The 17,901-nt window shown below is 37.0% G+C and overlaps 2 long non-coding RNA genes across 2 annotated transcripts; one reads left to right on the forward strand and one right to left on the reverse strand.

Annotated features, from left to right (window-relative positions):
* Nucleotides 1–5,738: 5,738 nt before the first annotated feature.
* LOC137183206 (uncharacterized) lies at nt 5,739–13,478 on the reverse strand. The gene is made up of 7 exons (XR_010928422.1): nt 13,393–13,478; nt 12,665–12,817; nt 11,426–12,309; nt 9,922–10,388; nt 8,864–9,764; nt 7,249–7,697; nt 5,739–7,127 (listed from the first exon to the last, which is right to left on the reverse strand). It is a non-coding gene; the product is annotated as an uncharacterized lncRNA (long non-coding RNA).
* Nucleotides 13,479–14,483: 1,005 nt separating this feature from the next.
* Nucleotides 14,484–15,200, forward strand: LOC137183208 (uncharacterized). Its single transcript, XR_010928424.1, has 2 exons — nt 14,484–14,782; nt 14,866–15,200. It is a non-coding gene; the product is annotated as an uncharacterized lncRNA (long non-coding RNA).
* The last annotated feature ends 2,701 nt before the right edge of the window (nt 15,201–17,901 follow it).

Genomic DNA, 17,901 nt, shown 5'->3' on the forward strand with positions numbered 1-17,901 from the left:
AATCTATTTTTATTATGCTAGTATTTTGGCCAAACCTTAAACTATTTTCTAATCCTTCACAATGACAGAAAGACATGGGAATTGCAGCTTGCACACAAAGATTTCATTTCTTTCATTTTCATTCATTCATTCATTTTTTCATTTATTTTTGAAGCAATATCGCCACCTACTGGACCTATTTCAAAAACAAAAAATTCTAATGAGCTAGACCTACACTGAAGTATGGGTCCATTTAAGAAAGTTTCAAGTCAAATACCAATGCAACCGATTATTAAATGGTTTCTTACATACTTGCATTATTATGGTAACAATATTGCAATAAAGTATATTGAATCATAAATATAATTTCTATGTTAAGAAAGGGAACATAGCTAACTTAAATACCATCTGTATTTATTCAAGTTGTCTACAGGAGACAATAAAACTAGAATAACTTATTCCCATCAAAAATAATTTAAACCTAGATTGTAACTTGCCTTGACCTTTTTCATTCATGTAATCGAACAGCATTGGTCAACCATTATCTATACTTTATGCTTCAGATGTGCTTATTGCCTGATGTGTTGTAATTTATGAATCATTGTGTGTCCTTACTAAAGGATTAATAACTATATTTGCATGTATGTTTAGATTTGCCTGCAGGTGAAGGAACAACAAGCACAACATACACTGGGGGAACCAAATCCTAATCTCAGCTAGGGCACCAAAATGGCTAGAGCCAACTCTGCTCTCAAGAATTAGAACAAAGACTTCTTTACAAAGAAAAATTATTTATAATTCCTCTTAGACAAAAAATATGCAGAGGCTCTTAAAGCTGCACTAAAATCAGCTGATGAAACCACTGGAACAGGAAGTGCTTTAGACAGACTATGACATATACATAAAGGAGCCCATCATCTCCGCTTAGAGTAATGTCCTGGTTTATTTACGTCTTTGCTGATGATATCACAACTTTGGTAATGATAACAACAATAATTTTATTTGTATAGCACCTTTCATACAGGAAATGCAGCTCAAAGTGCTTTACAACAAAAGAAATTACATGCACCAAGTGCTTCACATGATAAAGAAATAAAAAGAACATAAAAGCATATAAAAACCATTAATGTAACATAAGATGGAAAATAAAACCCACTCGATAACATTAATAAAAATAAGAGAAAATAAACAGAAAACAGAATACATAGAATGTGCACGTCAGTGGTGGTAATCTGAGATATAAGCGAAAACTAGGAATGTGCAGAGAGCTCAGTATTTGTATTTGTATATATTTATTGAAGCAGCAAATTTATATTTGTAGTCAAATAAAAGTGGAAATAGGAATAAAAAATCCAGTTTTTGTTTTTGTTACTCTTTTAATTTAGGATATTAAAGTGTTAAAATAAGTTTTTATGAGTAAACCATCTGACAAAGGAGGTCCCCACACCGGGTCTCAAACCTGAGTCTGTCAATACTGAACCACAGGCTTTGACTCAAACGCAGACAGAGATTCAGTTCAAAAATCAGTCCTTTTAATCAGAATGAGGTCGGTACACAGGTGATCAGTCAGCAAGGCAACAGTGTCCAAATCAGTAGGCAAAAGGCAAGGTCAAAGGTAAAAACAGGTCAGGAAACTATCGGGCTCTAAGAAAACTCAAGGAAAAATGCTGGAACACCGTCACGAGGGAACAAGACGAACTGGCACAGAAGGAAGAGAACACTAAGACTATATACTCTGGAGAACGGGAGACAATGAGACACAAGTGCAACACATTAAGGCAGGGCAGGTAATCACACAGGATGGAAACACATGAGGGCAGGAAGTAAAGGACCTGAAACGAGACAAAAGGTGAATATCAAAATAAAACAGGAAATACAAGACAAAGAACACTAGGAGAAACAAAAAAGTAACTTAACTATCCAGACAGGGCATGACAGAGTCTCCCAGATCACAACTGCGCTGACTACTGAGCTAAACCAAATGCATTGCTAACATGCAGACAGCAAAGCATGTAACATGTAGAGAAGAACTTCAAAGGCAATTCTTGCCTTGCACTTTTCATTAATTGCCTGATTTTTACAACTTAACTTTGTGGAAAGAAGAAGGGGAACAACAGGGTATGGAGAGTCCCTTGGGAGCACTTTGTGTGTGTCAGTAGCTCAGCTGTATCTCTGGGGAACACCCCCAACTCCTGGAGTGATGTCTCGATTAAGAAATGTGCGTCATGTAGCAGGTGGATGTGACTCCCTTTGTTGAGACCTGCTGATAGACATAACAGCAGAGCAGAGGAGAGAGACTGAGATAGCGATGTAACCGACTTGCGCGCTGGTATTTGACATGTTTTTTTTCCTTCCCGAGAACAAATCATTTAAAAAATATTTGTATGAAATAAATTTTCGTAAAAAAACCACTATTTGTGCTTTGCCGAATAACTTATTTGTACCCTTAATGTGTAAACAATCTGTAAATCGGCACCTAGGTCTCTGAAGTCATAAGCAAACAGAACCTCCTTTTTCCCAATGGACACAGAATCACCACTGCTCTTGATTAACTTAAATAAGCCACTGTCAGATTACCTCAGAACGTCTTCCCACAGGTTTAACCTCACTGTGGGTTTTATCTGTGTCAGGTGCAACCTAAAGCTGCCCCAGAAAGAAACCACCCTTAGTGGCACTGTGGGTTTAAAATACACACACCACAGTCTTTTCTCAAACCCACCAACCACTGACCTCAGCACCTATGTAACATAAGATGGAAAATGAAACCTACTAACCTTAGGACATTTAATGTTATGATAGTAAGGGGGAAAAATAACATCCTTTGAAGAATGAAATGTTGGTTTTGTGTGTGAAAACCAAGTAAAACATCAGTGCAACAATTCTGTATGTAATTGTTAAAATTGACAACATTCAGCACAAATGCATTTGATTAGTTGTTACAATCACAATATATTATACCAACAGTTATATAATTCTAAAGATGTATTACAAATCAAATACAAATTAAGCTGTCATCAAGCATCCTCTTCATCACATTGTTCATATATATTATCAATCCTTTATAGTTTTGTTATCCTGTTCCATGCTGTATTTCTTGTTCTATTCTATACACACAACATCTATTACACATCTGTCCATCCTGGGAAAGGGATCCCTCCTCTGTTGCTCTTCCTGAGGTTTCTTCCATTCTTTTCACCTTTTTTTAGGGAGTTATTACTTATTCAAATCAAGGGTCCAAGGACAGAGGATGTTGTATTGCTGTACAGACTGTAAAGCCGCCTGAGGTAAATTTGGGATATAAGTTATAATGGGCTATACAAATAAAAATCGACTTGACTTGATCAATATGCTTACATCAATCGAGCATGCTCACATTACCAGTAAATGTTATGTAAAAGACTCAAAGATGTGTCTTATAAGATGAGATGTTGATAAGGGTAATGGTAAGGGATAATGGTGTCAACATGGCAGTGAATTAACATACATTTGGATTGTGGTCCTTTTCAAACTCTTTTGATTTAACATCTTTTAAATGGGTGTAAAATAACAAGAAGTTTAGTTTAGTTTTGTATTGTAAATATAATGTGATTTAATGATGTAATAAATGGTATTTATATGGTGCAGTTCAGTCTTGATTAACTGTGGAGGAAATGATTACAGCAGTGGTCTAACAGTTCGTGGTCGACTGTGGTTGCACTTGTGGGTTCTGCTGGTAATTCTATGTGAGGACAGACACTATGAAAGGCCTGATCTGAATTTATCAGTTTCACTTTGTGTCTGTGACTGAGATTGTGGAATCTACAGCATGTACATGACAATGATCAGCATGCATTAGTCAAACCAAACTAAAACTGTTGCACACTATCTTGGCTGTATTTCTTTAATAATAACTTTTCCAGTATATTCTCATATGCACAAACGTTTCCAATCCTGTTATTTTAATGTAAATACTCAATACATGTAAACTGAAAATGAGCCTTTCTGTATTCCTGACATCAGTCATATGATCATGTTAACAGTGAACATTTAATGAATGAATCTCAGCATATAAAAGCATGCATTGTGACAGCATGGAAACTGGAAAAAAACTGGAAGAGTAAAAAAAAAAGTGTGCATATTTCAGGTGAATAAACAAGCAGATTAACAGAATTTAACCTTATTTCAAATCATGCAATGAATCATGATAAATTCAAAACTGTTTATGCTTGGAAACAAGTTGACAACATTAAGGATTACATTTACAGTTCTATGTTTATAGTTATTCTTGACAATTTGTTGTAAAAATTCAGCTAACATACCATATAATATAAATTACATGACAATATCTGGAAATGTTAAAAATAAACACTGACAAAATGCATAAAACACTAAACACTATATTTGTTTAACACTTAAAGGTTCTATATGTAGAATTGTGAAGCAATTTACATGTATTAATTGTTTTTTATTGCCAATGAGTGAACGGGTAGTAATGTAACATAAAAAATGAGACCTTCCCCAACTTTCTCGGTTGTCTGTAACACCCCGTGGACTGATTTCTATGTGAAGGATGTTGGCCAAATTTTCCATTTCCATTTTTTTGCACGCCCCCGAGTGCTTTGCCTCTCTCCCGCTAATGTCAACAAACGACCGGCATAACCACACAACAAAAATGGTGCTATCCGACTAGAAACACCCTGCAGAGCTCTCCAGCTAATGAAACAGCTAGCTGCTTCCGTCAACCACTACACATTTCACAACAGAACACCCCTGCAATGACAAGTCGCCCACTCCCGAGCACATATAGTTAAAACAACATTATTTCCTCAACAAAGGAGCAGAAAACAAGCTCCAGAGTGATAGCAGAACATAGTGTACCCCTTTTGTTTTTTCCTGTTGGTAGTCCAAAGGTTGTAATAAGCACAAATTTCATATCAAAACCGCAGCTCTTTGTTCCCCCGTCACAGCACGTTGCATTACAATGCAAAACATTAAAGAACTTTTATGTAATTATGAGAAGTGTAAGTGAGGAAAAAGACATCACCTGCAATGGTCTCACACCATGAGCATGCGCGTGACCAACAGGATGTTGACTGCACCTCATTAAAAGGCCACAGATGTCACTAATGAGAAGGAATGTCTGATTCCTACATACATGACCTTTAACATAAAATTAATATAATTAGGCTCAATAAAATTGATTTCTATTTTATTGATTTAATTTATTTGACTTGTTAGCTACTAAGAAAATGTTTAAAGTTAGATGGGCCATGCTAAAATAGCTGTTTCTAGGTAAATCGTCTGACCTTATAGAAGTATTTGTGTAACTGATTGTTTGGCCACTAGAGGACGGAAGAAAATAAGCCAGTTGACAGACAGGCTGGATACAGAGCATCCAACATTGCAGTATCATCCTATTGCAGTCTTGTTTCTGGCCTCCTGGTGCATGAAAGGCCAAGATTTATTCACTTTCTCTCTATGCTTTGGTCTCCAACTCAGTTCATCAGCTAGCCACTAAATTAGTTTGCATATTGTTTGATGCTGGGATAGGTTGTATTCAGTGGGTTTCTTTAAGAAAAGCTCACAGCTGGCAGAGGAAAAAGAAGCAGCTGATGATCCATGTATTATGGAGGTAGAAAAAAAGAAAAAAACCCATCTCAAACACCAGCGTGCAGGTTGGTTATATTGCTATCTCAGTCTCTCTCCACTGCTCCACTGTTATGTCCATCAGAAGGTCACAACCAGGGGAGTCACATCCATCTGCTACATGACACACATTTCCTTATTTGGACATCACTCCCGGAGTTGGGGGTGTTCCCCAGAGATAAAGCTGAGCTACTGACAAGTGCTTACAAGGGATTCTCCATATCTGTTGTTCCCCTTCTCCTTTCCACAAAGTTAGGATGTAAAAAATAGGCAATAAATGAAAAGTGCAAAGCAAGAATCGCCTTTGAAGCTCCTCCCTACATGTTATATGCTGTGCTGTCTCTGTGTTATAGGTGTATAAATAGGTAGAGGTCTGTCTGCAATGAGGCGATGAGTAAAGTTTTAGCTCAGTAGTCAGTGCAGTTGTCTATGATCTGAGAGACTCCAGTTCGAGACCCAGTGTGGGGACCTCCTTCATGAGGTAGTTTATTCATGAACACTTATTGTAACACTTTAATTTTCTAAAATTATAAGCGAAATAAAAACAAAAACAGGATTTTTAAGCGTCTTTCCACTTTTATTCAAATACAAATACAAATTATTTTGCTGCCTCAACAAATATAGATACAAATACAAATACTGAGCTCTCTGCACATCCCTAACTACAATCCTATTCACTGTAAAAGACTCAGACATGAGTCTTATGAGATGTGACTGTTGTAGCCTAGAAATTTGGTAACTGCCAAGTCAGCAAATGTAATTGATTTCACCTCAGTATGTATTTGCCACCTAACTGAAACACACATAATATTGTCTGGTGACATATAATATTTAAGATCATCACAGACATATAACAGAGCAATGAGCATGTTTATAGAGAAATAAGAGAAGCTTTATTTATTTATTTATTTATTTTAAAGTCAGGTTCATACTTTATAACTTACTGAAAAAAATAATGCAGCACAAAATGAAACCTTTATCTAGTTTTTACTTAAAATTATATATAAAACAATATCAAAGAAGACAGTTTATCACACTAAACATAACCATTACAAGTTATAAAACCCTTGCTTGCATTGGGAATTAGATCAGAAAATAATTATTGCCTGTTAAAGGATTAATGCTACTGCATCTGTGAGGCTGTACAGTGGTGTTATGAACTAAAAGCAATCATCAGCACGTTAACATGCTCATAATGACAACATGCGGATGTTAAGTAAATATAATATCCAGGTCCTTACAAGCACATCAAATTACAGATAAAAGCAACAGATGTTTTTTATTATAAAAGTAGAGAATTGAATTTAACGACTAGACTTGCTTGCATATCGAAGTATACATAATATTCACACAGCAGTATCTTCTTCAGTCTCCTGTGTTTTGTGTTTTTTCTGATTCTTAAGTGGCACAGATGCAGCATCAGGGTCTTCTTCGTCATTTTGACGACATTTGCTCTTTGTTTTATATACAATGTATACAATGAGTAAAATGAGTAAAATCGTGACCATCGTGTTTCCAAGCCCCTAGAGTGGACAATTGACAGATAATTCAGTAAGACACATTAAAAATCACAGGCTGGTGCTCTCATGTTACAGATCAATTTCTGACATTTGCCAAAACAAACACTATCATACTTGTTCTTACCTGAGACAAAATATGAAACTCGTGTGAATGTTGCAGTAGTTCCTTCTCAGTCGTCGTGTTGGTTGGTTTACACCACATAAGATAGGTTTTGTCAGCTGTTACAAATGTGCCCGGCCAGTCTGAGTTTCCACAGACGTAGTATTGTCCATCTAGCAACATCAGGGCCATCCACACTATAAAAGGGAGAAAGCCACAAAGAACTTTCTTGTATCCATTGCATCCATGAATCAGCATCATCAGCAGACATGCTGTACCAGCAGGAATTAAAAAAAATGGAAACACAAATGCACGGTTCCATGTAGGATTGCAAGGGCAAGCAAATTTCACCCCCAACATCTTCTCCACAACAGCGAGGATGAAGGCAAAAACCACATTTGACACAACAGGGTTGTCTCCAAGCTCTTTCTTGAGTGCTGCGATCAGCTGTGTCTCTACGGTCATCATGAGTTCTAGACAAAAAGAAAAAAGTGCACATTTAAGGATGATTCAGGTATGTATTTTTATGGATCTGCTTTGATTTTTCATTTGTTTTGTGGTTCATAGGTTTGTTTATCATTTTTGCGTTTAGGCCATTTCTTAACCCTGAGAAGTTGTAGAGGAATAAAGATAAAGTGGAGGGAGAGATAGGGGAGCTATGTTAGGGTTTGACTTGTGGCTTTCAAGGCATGTTTGATGGAACAGGAAGTGATTAAAAAGTTCTTCAAGAACAATTGGATTTTTGGGGAATAGGTAAAATAAAACTGTTTTGCACATGTCAGTTTTCACATCATTTGCAGTGGGTGGCAGCAGAAAGCTCTGTCAATGTTTTAAAGAAATTACTGAAAAATTACAAGCCAAAAATACAACACCAGAATGGCATGTATATAATCCTTTTCAAATGTAATATCCATGCAATGCAATGATTTTCAAATGTAGTATACACAACCATTTATGTATCACACAAAGATTGCACAATACAAACCTATACATTTGACATAAACTGGAATAAATTAGTTATAACTGTCTCCCAGTTTGTAATTGTGCATTCAGAATAAACATAAAAGTAAGATGTACCAACCTTTAAGTTCAAACAGAAAAATAGTAAATAATAAATATATGGAAAATTAGTGTGCTAGGGATTTTTTCAGCTCATAAAATATGAAAAATAAACTTTGCCTGTTGATATGATTAAGGCTTATAAACCAAAACAGTATCCATGAAGAGTGAATATTTGTATGATATATGTCTTCAAGTGCAATCAGTCATACTTATATTCACTACAATCCTGTTTACTGTGAAATATTTAGTGAGGGGTCTTATGAGGGGTCTTATGAGATGAGACTGTTGTAACCTATAAATTTGCTGTCACATCAGCAAGTGTGATTGATTTCACCTCAGTATGTATTTACCACCTAACTGAAACACACATAATACTGCCTGGCGATATATAATATTTAAGACCATCACAGACATATAACAAAGCAATGAGCAGGTTAATAGAAAAATAAGATGAAGCTTTATTTATTTATATTTTTAAAAAAGTCAGGTTCCTACTTTACAACTTGCTGAAGAAAACGATGCAGCACATATAAAACCCTTGCTTGCATTGGGAATTAGATCAGAAAATAATTCTTGCCTGTTGTTGATTGACTGTGAAGGAAATTATTGCAGCAGTGGTCTAACAACTCCTGGTCGACTGTGGTTGCATCTGTGCTCTGCTGGGAATTCTACATGACGACAGACACTATGAAAGGCCTCAGTGGGATATAAAAAGCTGAATTTATCAGTTTTACTTTGTTTGTGTGATTGAGATTGTGTAAACTACAGCATGTACTTGACAATGCACAGCATGCATTAAGTGAACCACACTAATGTATGTTGTACTTAAAACTGCTGCACACCATCTTCACTGTATTTCTTTAATAATACATTTTCCAATATATTTTCATAAGTTTCCAATCCTGTTATTTTAATGTTCCCAAATACTGAATACATGTAAACTGAAAATGGATGGTGGTTAAAGACTTTGAGCCTTTCTGTTGTAAGTTCACAACATTAAGCATTACATTTACAGTTCTATGTTTATGGTAAATTTTGACAATGTTGTAAAAAAACATACCATATAATCTAAAATACATGATAATATCTAGAAACGTTAATAATATATATTCTTTTAATTCTTACTCACCAACAAAATATATAAAACACTAAACACTATATTTGTTTAACATTTAACATACAATTAAGGTAATTAGGATCAATAAAATGAATCCTTATTTTAATTATTTAATTTCTTTTACTTGTTAGCTACTAAAAAATGTTTAAAGATAGATGGGCCATGCTAAGATAGTTGTTTCTATGTACGTTGTCTGTCTTTATGTTGTAACTGATTGTTTGGCCACTAGAGGACAGCAGGCAGGGGAAGCTGATGATCCCTGTGTGTCTGTAGTCTTTTTGTCAAGTTTCTTCATGTACTTAATGATCACATAAACAAGGAGAAGCACGGTCAAAAGAAGGAGCAGACAAAGTCCGACTCCCTACAGAATGGAGAATTGACATAATTTAGTAAGACACAGAACCAAGATGTTCATCATCACTGTCATATAACCAACCATATTTGGTAGAAAGCTGATTCTTCAGTTTTTAAATTATCATTTTTTGACATTGTGCACAAACAAAAGATATTTTTCTCACCTGAGACAGAATATAATATCTGTGTGAATGAGCCATGAGTTCCTCTGATTATCTTGTTATGTTGGTTGGTTCACAACATTTCAGATACGTTTTGTCAACAGAAACAAATTTGCCTGGCCAGTCTGTCATTGCACAGACAAAGTATTGACCATCAAGGAAAATGATAACCTGCCACACCACGGGGGGTAAAAAGCAGGACCACCATTTGTCAGAATTATTTTTATCTTTTTCATCCCTGAATATATACATCAGCACCATCAGCAGAAATGCTATACAAGCAGGAATGACGAAAAACGCAGCAGCAAAAAAACTGTTCCATTTAGGATCGCAAGGGTAAGGAAATGCTGCCCCCAGTATCTTCTCTATGAGAGCCATGAGGAAGGCAAAAATCACATTTGCCACAACAGGGCTGTGTCCAAGCCCCTCCTTGAGACTTGAGAACAGCGACTTTACAACCATTATGAATTCTACAAAGAGAAAAACGCAGATGTAAAAAGAGAGAAAACATCTATATGGTAAATATTTATGAGGATCAAATGAGTAATCAGAAGTATTGGAGAGTGGCTGTGTTAACCATTGCCAGAATCTCCCCAGCTGTGTTTATTAGGAGACGGGTTCATCCAAATCCAAACAAGTGTTGTTCTCCACCATTGACAAAGCCTGACTTTGTTGAATGGTTAAGACTAATGATGGTAATTGCATCTTATGAATCTCTAATCATTAAGACTAATTATAGACATAATTATACATAATATGAAGCTAAAATAGCTAAAATGTTGCAACTCATTTATGTTGGTTTTTATTTATGTTGGTATTTATTTTTTATGTGGTATTTATTTGTACTTTGTGCCCCCTTTCCCAGTTTTTTTTATCTTGTCTTGTAATAGCTACTTTTATGTGTTCATAGGTATTTAAATACCCTGAGACAACCATCTTTTTACATTACAAAATTGAATTTTTCTACCACTTTGAACTATGTGAAATCAATCTTTTGGCACAGATCATGGGTTGTGCAGTGGGTGGCAGCAGAATGCAGAAATAACACAAAAACTCTGACAAAGCTTGAACACACCTTACAAGGTGTAAATATGATGGAATTATTGGATTTCACATCAAACCAAAATGGATTGAACAAATTAAATTTAATATTATTGTATTTAACAATGATGATGTTCTCATGTATTTGTTAAATAATATTAAATAAATTGATATTTTTATTAGATTAATATATTTTAATGAATAAATAAAAACACAACAAAAAAAAAGAATGTTAAAAATCAAAACTTTTTAGAAAGAAAACATTTCAGTAACATGTTAAAAAGGTTTCTGAAATTTAAAGATTTTTAAGTGTCCCAGACGTTATGGGCAACAATGCCACACTCTTGTAAGATAAACAGTACACAATGTAATATAAAACGTCAAGACTTAATAAAAACTTCAATCGATCTGCTTTAACTGTCTCTCAGTATGTATTTGTGCATTAAGAAAAATAAAAATAACCAACCTTCAGATTGATTTTTACCAAACCTTGAGAGATGTACTGTTGAAGAAGGCTGAGCCAAAGTGAAACTTCCAACACTGTCTTTGGGTTTTTATTACGTGTTTCTGTGGGTGTTTCCTTGTTATCTTCTGTTCTGACACTTGGTGTTTCTACAACTACTGGCATTTTCAAGTCCCAGCAGTGAAATTTAGGTTGTCCTATGTTGCTTGATAAACATATACACAGTATTATTACACATCTTGAGAATAATTACTAAATAATGTGATTTAATAAAATTTATGAAGCATTTTATGGGTCCAAACACCACTTTTGTTCATGTCCCACAACTGTGGTCTCAATCTTGAGATAAATGTTATTTTCATGTGTGTGCAGAAAGTGTGAAGACACCACAGAAACAGTGCAAACACACATTGTAGTAAAAACTATTAAATCAAACTAGAGCTCTTGTGACTAGTGACTTGTGACTGAAGTACCTGTTTCAACACACAAAAATCAGAACTAAAAACAGTTTCTGGAATGCAAGCCAAATGATCATTTTTAGACATTTCTGACTATCAACAACAAAACCTGCTGACAACTTTACTCCAGCTCATTTCTCAAGGCCTGTAACTTGGGTTTGAGCTGCTTTCTCTCCCATCATGAGGATTAGAGGAAGAATACTTGGATGAACTCATAGAGGACTAAGCTTCTCAGGAAAGCTCACAAATGGAGAGCATAGAGCAGTCCAACAAAATCACCAGTGAATCTGTCCAGATCTGTGAGTCATTACAACCTGATCCTCGAGGACGACTGACACGTGGTGAGTTTCAAAGGGACTCCTGCTGGCACCTCTTCATTGACCACTGCCAACAGAGCCACTGCTCCCTCTTAGGTTGCCTGCAACTCATCTTGAAAAGGGAATACATGTTCAGTGCATGTGAGTGTTATTCTACAAATCATTGAGTTTATAAAAGGGCTAGTGATGAAAATAAAGAATAAAGACAAGCACCATCTTCACACCAGTCTTGCAATTAATACAACAATATTATAACATTTAACAGTCAACATTCAGTTAAGCAAGGGGGAATACTGCATTTTCAGGGCTAGATAATGTGACACCCACTACACAGAAAAAATTAAGTAACGCACAGAAGTGCTCTAAAGGCAGCCAACAGGGTACACAGTAGAATGTAGAAGGCAATTTTTATATTCATCTGTGAGGTATTGAGCTATGAATATGGGAAAAGGAGAACACAAAAATACCTTGCAAGTTTTGAAGACCTCTGATGAATCCTTTAAGTACAGCGGTAGGCTGGCCAGGGTTGCTGTTCTAGCTGCACTGATGTTCTCATCCTGTTGCACAAAGAAAGAGGTATCCATATAGGGATACCTTGTCTTCCTCTTTTTATAGAGTAGCTGAGGTGTATATTTATCAAGTTCAGCAAAGAAGGAAAATGGTAGATTTTGTTTAGTGATCCTGTGAAATCCACTGTTGAGATGCATGGTAAACAAAAGCAATGTGAGAGTGTAAACTGGATTTTACAAACATTTTTTAGACAAATAGACATACCATATTAAACTACCTAATTCTAAGCTCTTTATCCAGATCAAGCATTCCTACAATTATGAATTCGAAAAAAAAGCACACTGGCTGAGTGGCTCTTGAGAGGCATGGGCATATTAGCTAGCGAGCTAACAGTTATATTTTTAATATAGAACTTTAACAAACTAACATTACTCAGCATCAGCTATCAAGTGATCTGTACAAAGATACTATCAAGTCTCTTAACGTTATGAAACTTTTATTGCTGAACCACTACAGCATGAATTGGCCTGCTTGCAAGCTAACTTATGGCTAAAGTTTGTACAACTCAGTAACGTTAACGTTAAGCTAACACATTAAAGCATTCACACAATGCACTTTTACAATTCAAACAGCAAGACAAACAATAACTTATGCAAACAGTAATAAAATAACAGGACAAAGTTACCTTACGTTGAAGACAAAACCATATATGTGTCCAGACCTCAGTGCAGCAGGTGCAGCTTGTCTGTTAAGCCAGTGGTGAGAGCAAACATACACACTCTCTCCCAGTGCCGCGTGCACAAAGACCACAGTGAACAGCAGGTTCATTGTTTACATTCTGGGAAGGATGAAACTAACTGGGTTGCCTAAATACAAATGAAGAGTGAATAAACTTTAGGTGGGCAACTAATGACTATTTTCGATAAAGCTGACGTTTTTTTTTTTTTTTTGATTAAAAGTTTGGTGATACAGTATCATCAGATGCCTTGTTTGTCCTACCAACACACCAAAACCCAAAATATTCAATTTACTTATTAGACAACGAAAAGCAAGAAAAATCTCACATTTGGGAAGTTAGAAACATAAAATAATGGCTTAATTTACTTGAAAACGTAGATTATTAATCAATTATCAAATTGTGTCTGATTATTTATTATTTATAATAAATTCTCTGGCTGTTGCTATTACTATTGCTATTACTATTAATAGTCATATCTCTGTTATTATTGTTGTTATTGTTGTTATTATGTTTCTCTGTGCCTCTCTCCCCGCCTACCCCTCCCTCCTTCTTTCTCTCTCAACCCAACCGGTCAAGGCAGATGGCTGCTGATGTCACACACCAGAAGTATTGGTTTTATTTGATTCCTTATATTTATATTTTTTTTGTATGCTGTGCTTTGATTTTGCATGATTTTCGATGGTTTTTATTATTGTGCTTACTTTTGTTTGTTGTTTGCATGCTTTTAGTTTGAATCCTGCCGTGTTGAGAATATTTACCTCCTGCCACTGATTGATAAACCTTTACACCTGTTTGAGCCCTTGTATTTGAAAGACTTTGAAATAACCCAATGGGAAAAGAGCCTGCAGCCAATCCAGCCAAATATGCGCCAAGAGGAGGGACTTAACACTCGGGACGCAAATAAAGGCCGGGAAAACCAACATGGTGGCATGATGGCGAGGAAAAGAGAGAAATACACGAAGGAACCAGGAGTGAAAGACGGAGGAGCACGAGTCTGGAGGGAGGGCGGCAGAGGATGGGGAGCAGCAGTTAGCCCTGCCTGTGGTCGAGGTATGATCCAGGTGTGAGCAGCTTGGCCGTGGATAACATGAACCTCCCTCTCTCCCTTTGCGTACCTAGGGGCGCACCGTGGTGGAAGAGGGAGAGAGGGAGAAGGGTCGCAATCTGCCTCGCCATGGTGACCTGAGACTGTGGGCGGGGTGACGCTCCCCAGCCCTCCAAAGCGGACCTCTAGATGGCCAGAGGACGTGCCAGAGAGAGCCGGAGCAGAGCCGATGTCATACAGCGTACTATGGCATGAAACACAACGAGCAGTGTTCAAACTCTGCCCAAAAGCGTGAGTACAAAGAGAATATGCTTGGGCTTAGTGCAGCGTCGTGTTCGTGAGGGCGAGTTACTGCTGATTGCTTGTGTCTTTAGTGAGCCAGTGGCCCGTGTGGGGTGGCGGCAGCTTTGAAGAGACAGAGTGGACGGCTGACGCACCTCCGCCACGAGGAAAGGGCCGGCATCTCCTCCACCCATGGAGCAACAGGGATTGGTCACCGTTCCGGGCTCACCAGGGCCTGCCACTCTGGTGGACTTCCTCAAATTCGACTGTGTGCTACAGCATCAAGGACTCTTATCTGGGTTGAGCTTCTTTGAGTACATTTTTTCAGTATTTATTAGTTTTAGTAGTGTATTTATAGTTTTATTGTTTTTATAGCCTAGTTATAATTTATTGTATGATCCTGGCAATAAATTAATCTTCGACTCAATATAGTTCTGTTGTCTTCCTTGGTTGCCACGCTGTTGCTCTCCAACCGATTTTTAACTTTAAAACAACCCCCCCCCTTCCTCTCCATTACACCCACCTAAAGCCTGGTTTAGGTAGGTTTCTTCCCGTTAAAGGGGAGTTTTTCCTTGCCGCTGTCGCAAAGTGCTTGCTGATGGGGAAACATAGACATGCTCTATGTGAAAATTTCCCTGAGAAAACTTTTGTTATGATTTGGTGCTATATAAATAAAATTGAATTATTGAGTATTATCAGTATTGTGTGAGGTGATGCACATACAGTTTTTGGAATGCAAGCCAAATGATAATTTTTAGGGGCGCACCGTGGTGGAGCTTTGGTGTTTAATAGCTTTGATGGTTGTTTCTCTGGTTGCTTCCATGGATGTATAAAGAGTCCTTCAGGCTGCTACAACGAGCTAACTGTTGCGTTGGCTAACGCAAGGAGCTATCTACTGCTAGATAAAAGAGGTGAAACATAATTTATCTATATCTTACTGGTCTTCTTCTCTCAACAGTTTGTCACACTCCTGTATATTACAGTGGAGAGAACTGAAGATGAAATCTGGAAACTATCATTGGACCAACGCGATGTCAATATTGCATTCTGGTTGTTGATTGGTTAGAGAGGACGTCCTCCCTTGGAGCGTCATTTTACGTGTCTTGGCCAATCATAGATTAGCATGAAAAAAATGAAGTACATTAAATTGATGTAGGAGATCCCGGCCTGCGGAGGACAGTAGGAGCCAGTCCTCCTCTGTCTCCCACTCCCCCTCACCACCACTTCTCACACGCTGCTCTTTCTCCTCCTGCCCTGCAGGTGTCGCTTTTGAAGCATTTTAATCAGAATTTGAATTATGTTTTTTTCCAAAGAAGAGAGAAAAAATATTTTATAAATAATATTTAGATTTGGTAATGGTCTATTTCAACCAAATATTCTTTTTTATATTTTGATCTCCCTCTTGCCTCTCAAAAAGTAGAGGAGGAGCAACCTCCTCTGCCTCTATGGACCAGCCTCCACTGCATCCAATGACATGCTTTTTAATGATATAAAACAAAATAATAATTGACATTGATATTAATTAGCTTACATTTTAATTGATGGGTGCAGTAAGGGACCTGTATAATGGATACAGGGGGCGCTGGTCCAAAAAGGCTGAGAACCACTGCTCTAAGGTCATGTTACATAAATTTTACACCTCTGTGTCTCCAATCTGTAATAAAAGTAAATCAAATGATGGTACATTGTGTTTATTTCGGGACTGTCCACTAATTCATCCATTCTGGTCAAGATTTTTTTCTTTTTTTTCTGGGGTTTACCACAGGACTCTCTCGCCTGACAGGGACAGTCCTCTGACATCTTTGGATGCTCAGAGGACTCTTTAATTCTCCCTTCACACATTCAAACAGCTTTATGGATGAAGTTGCATGAACCTGTTGTGGTTATCCACATGAAGAAACTTAAAGGGTCAACATAAATAAGAATCTTGGGGTCCATTTTTGCAACCTCTGGACTCAGTTTGACTGTGTTTGTATGTATATATAGATTGGGCTTTTTGCTTTCTCTCTTTGTTTTTTTAAGATAAACTTTTCTTACTTATCTTACTTGTATACCTCTTTCCCTGTGTGTTTGTGTGTGTGTGTGTGTGTGTGTGTGTGTGTGTGTGTGTGTGTGTGTGTGTGTGTCATGGAGTGAGTGGAGCAGGTGAACCCAAAGGCAGGATATGGCAGGCAGGCAGGATCAGATGCAGAAATTGTTTACTGAATAACTCAGGAGACACTGAAACACAGGAACCAGGAACACTGACCATAAACTCAGACGGGAAAACACAGGAAGTAAAGGTAACAAAACACAAGGAGAAAACATTTCAAAATAAAACAGGAACTAAAGTAATCAGACAAGGAACAGGTGACACAACACAAGGGCAGACTGGGAGCTGATAGACTGGGGAAGACACTAGGAGCAGGGCAGGTGGGAGGAGGAGCACATGAACACAAGAGGAACACCCAAGGGAAACAGAGAAAATCAAAAGAACAAAAACACAAAAAGTTCAAAAAACAAACAAAGTCCAGGCAGGATGTGACAGTATGTGTGTAAGCGCGTGGGTACGCGTGTGGTGTTAATTTTTGTGTGGTTTATATGTTGCTATGAATAATGTGTCAATAAAAAAACAACACACACACACACACACACACACACACAAATATATGAAACAAAACATTTTTTATTCAGGAAAATTATATTTTAAAGTGGCAGTAATCCATTTTTTTTATTTTGTTTTTTTTTTTGTTTTGGCCACTTGGGGACAGAACTCTACAACAATTTGAACATCAAACACAACGTGCCTTTTTAAACATCCAGCAGACATAGACAAACATTAGAATTCTTTTGGATTTGTAATTCTGGTGATCTAAAGAACGAATAAACAAAAAGGCCAATTTATCTTTCCCTCTAGCTCTGTTTTGGTCTTCTATAAATTCTTATGGTAAATTCTGGCATTTTATAGTGGCTACAGTGGTCACTATTGTCACCAGCCAGTCATACAGGGTACTGAGTGGTAGGTTTATCACTGAAAACAGCTGCCTGCTGTGGGTTGATACAAGGTTGATGAGAGTGGTGAGACTAAAAAAAGAAAAAAAAAAACAAAATTTCTTCCTCCAAGCCATTCTTCCAAAGAGACCAGGGGT

Source organism: Thunnus thynnus, chromosome 5 (assembly GCF_963924715.1).
Source record: "Thunnus thynnus chromosome 5, fThuThy2.1, whole genome shotgun sequence".
Lineage (NCBI taxonomy): Eukaryota > Metazoa > Chordata > Actinopteri > Scombriformes > Scombridae > Thunnus > Thunnus thynnus.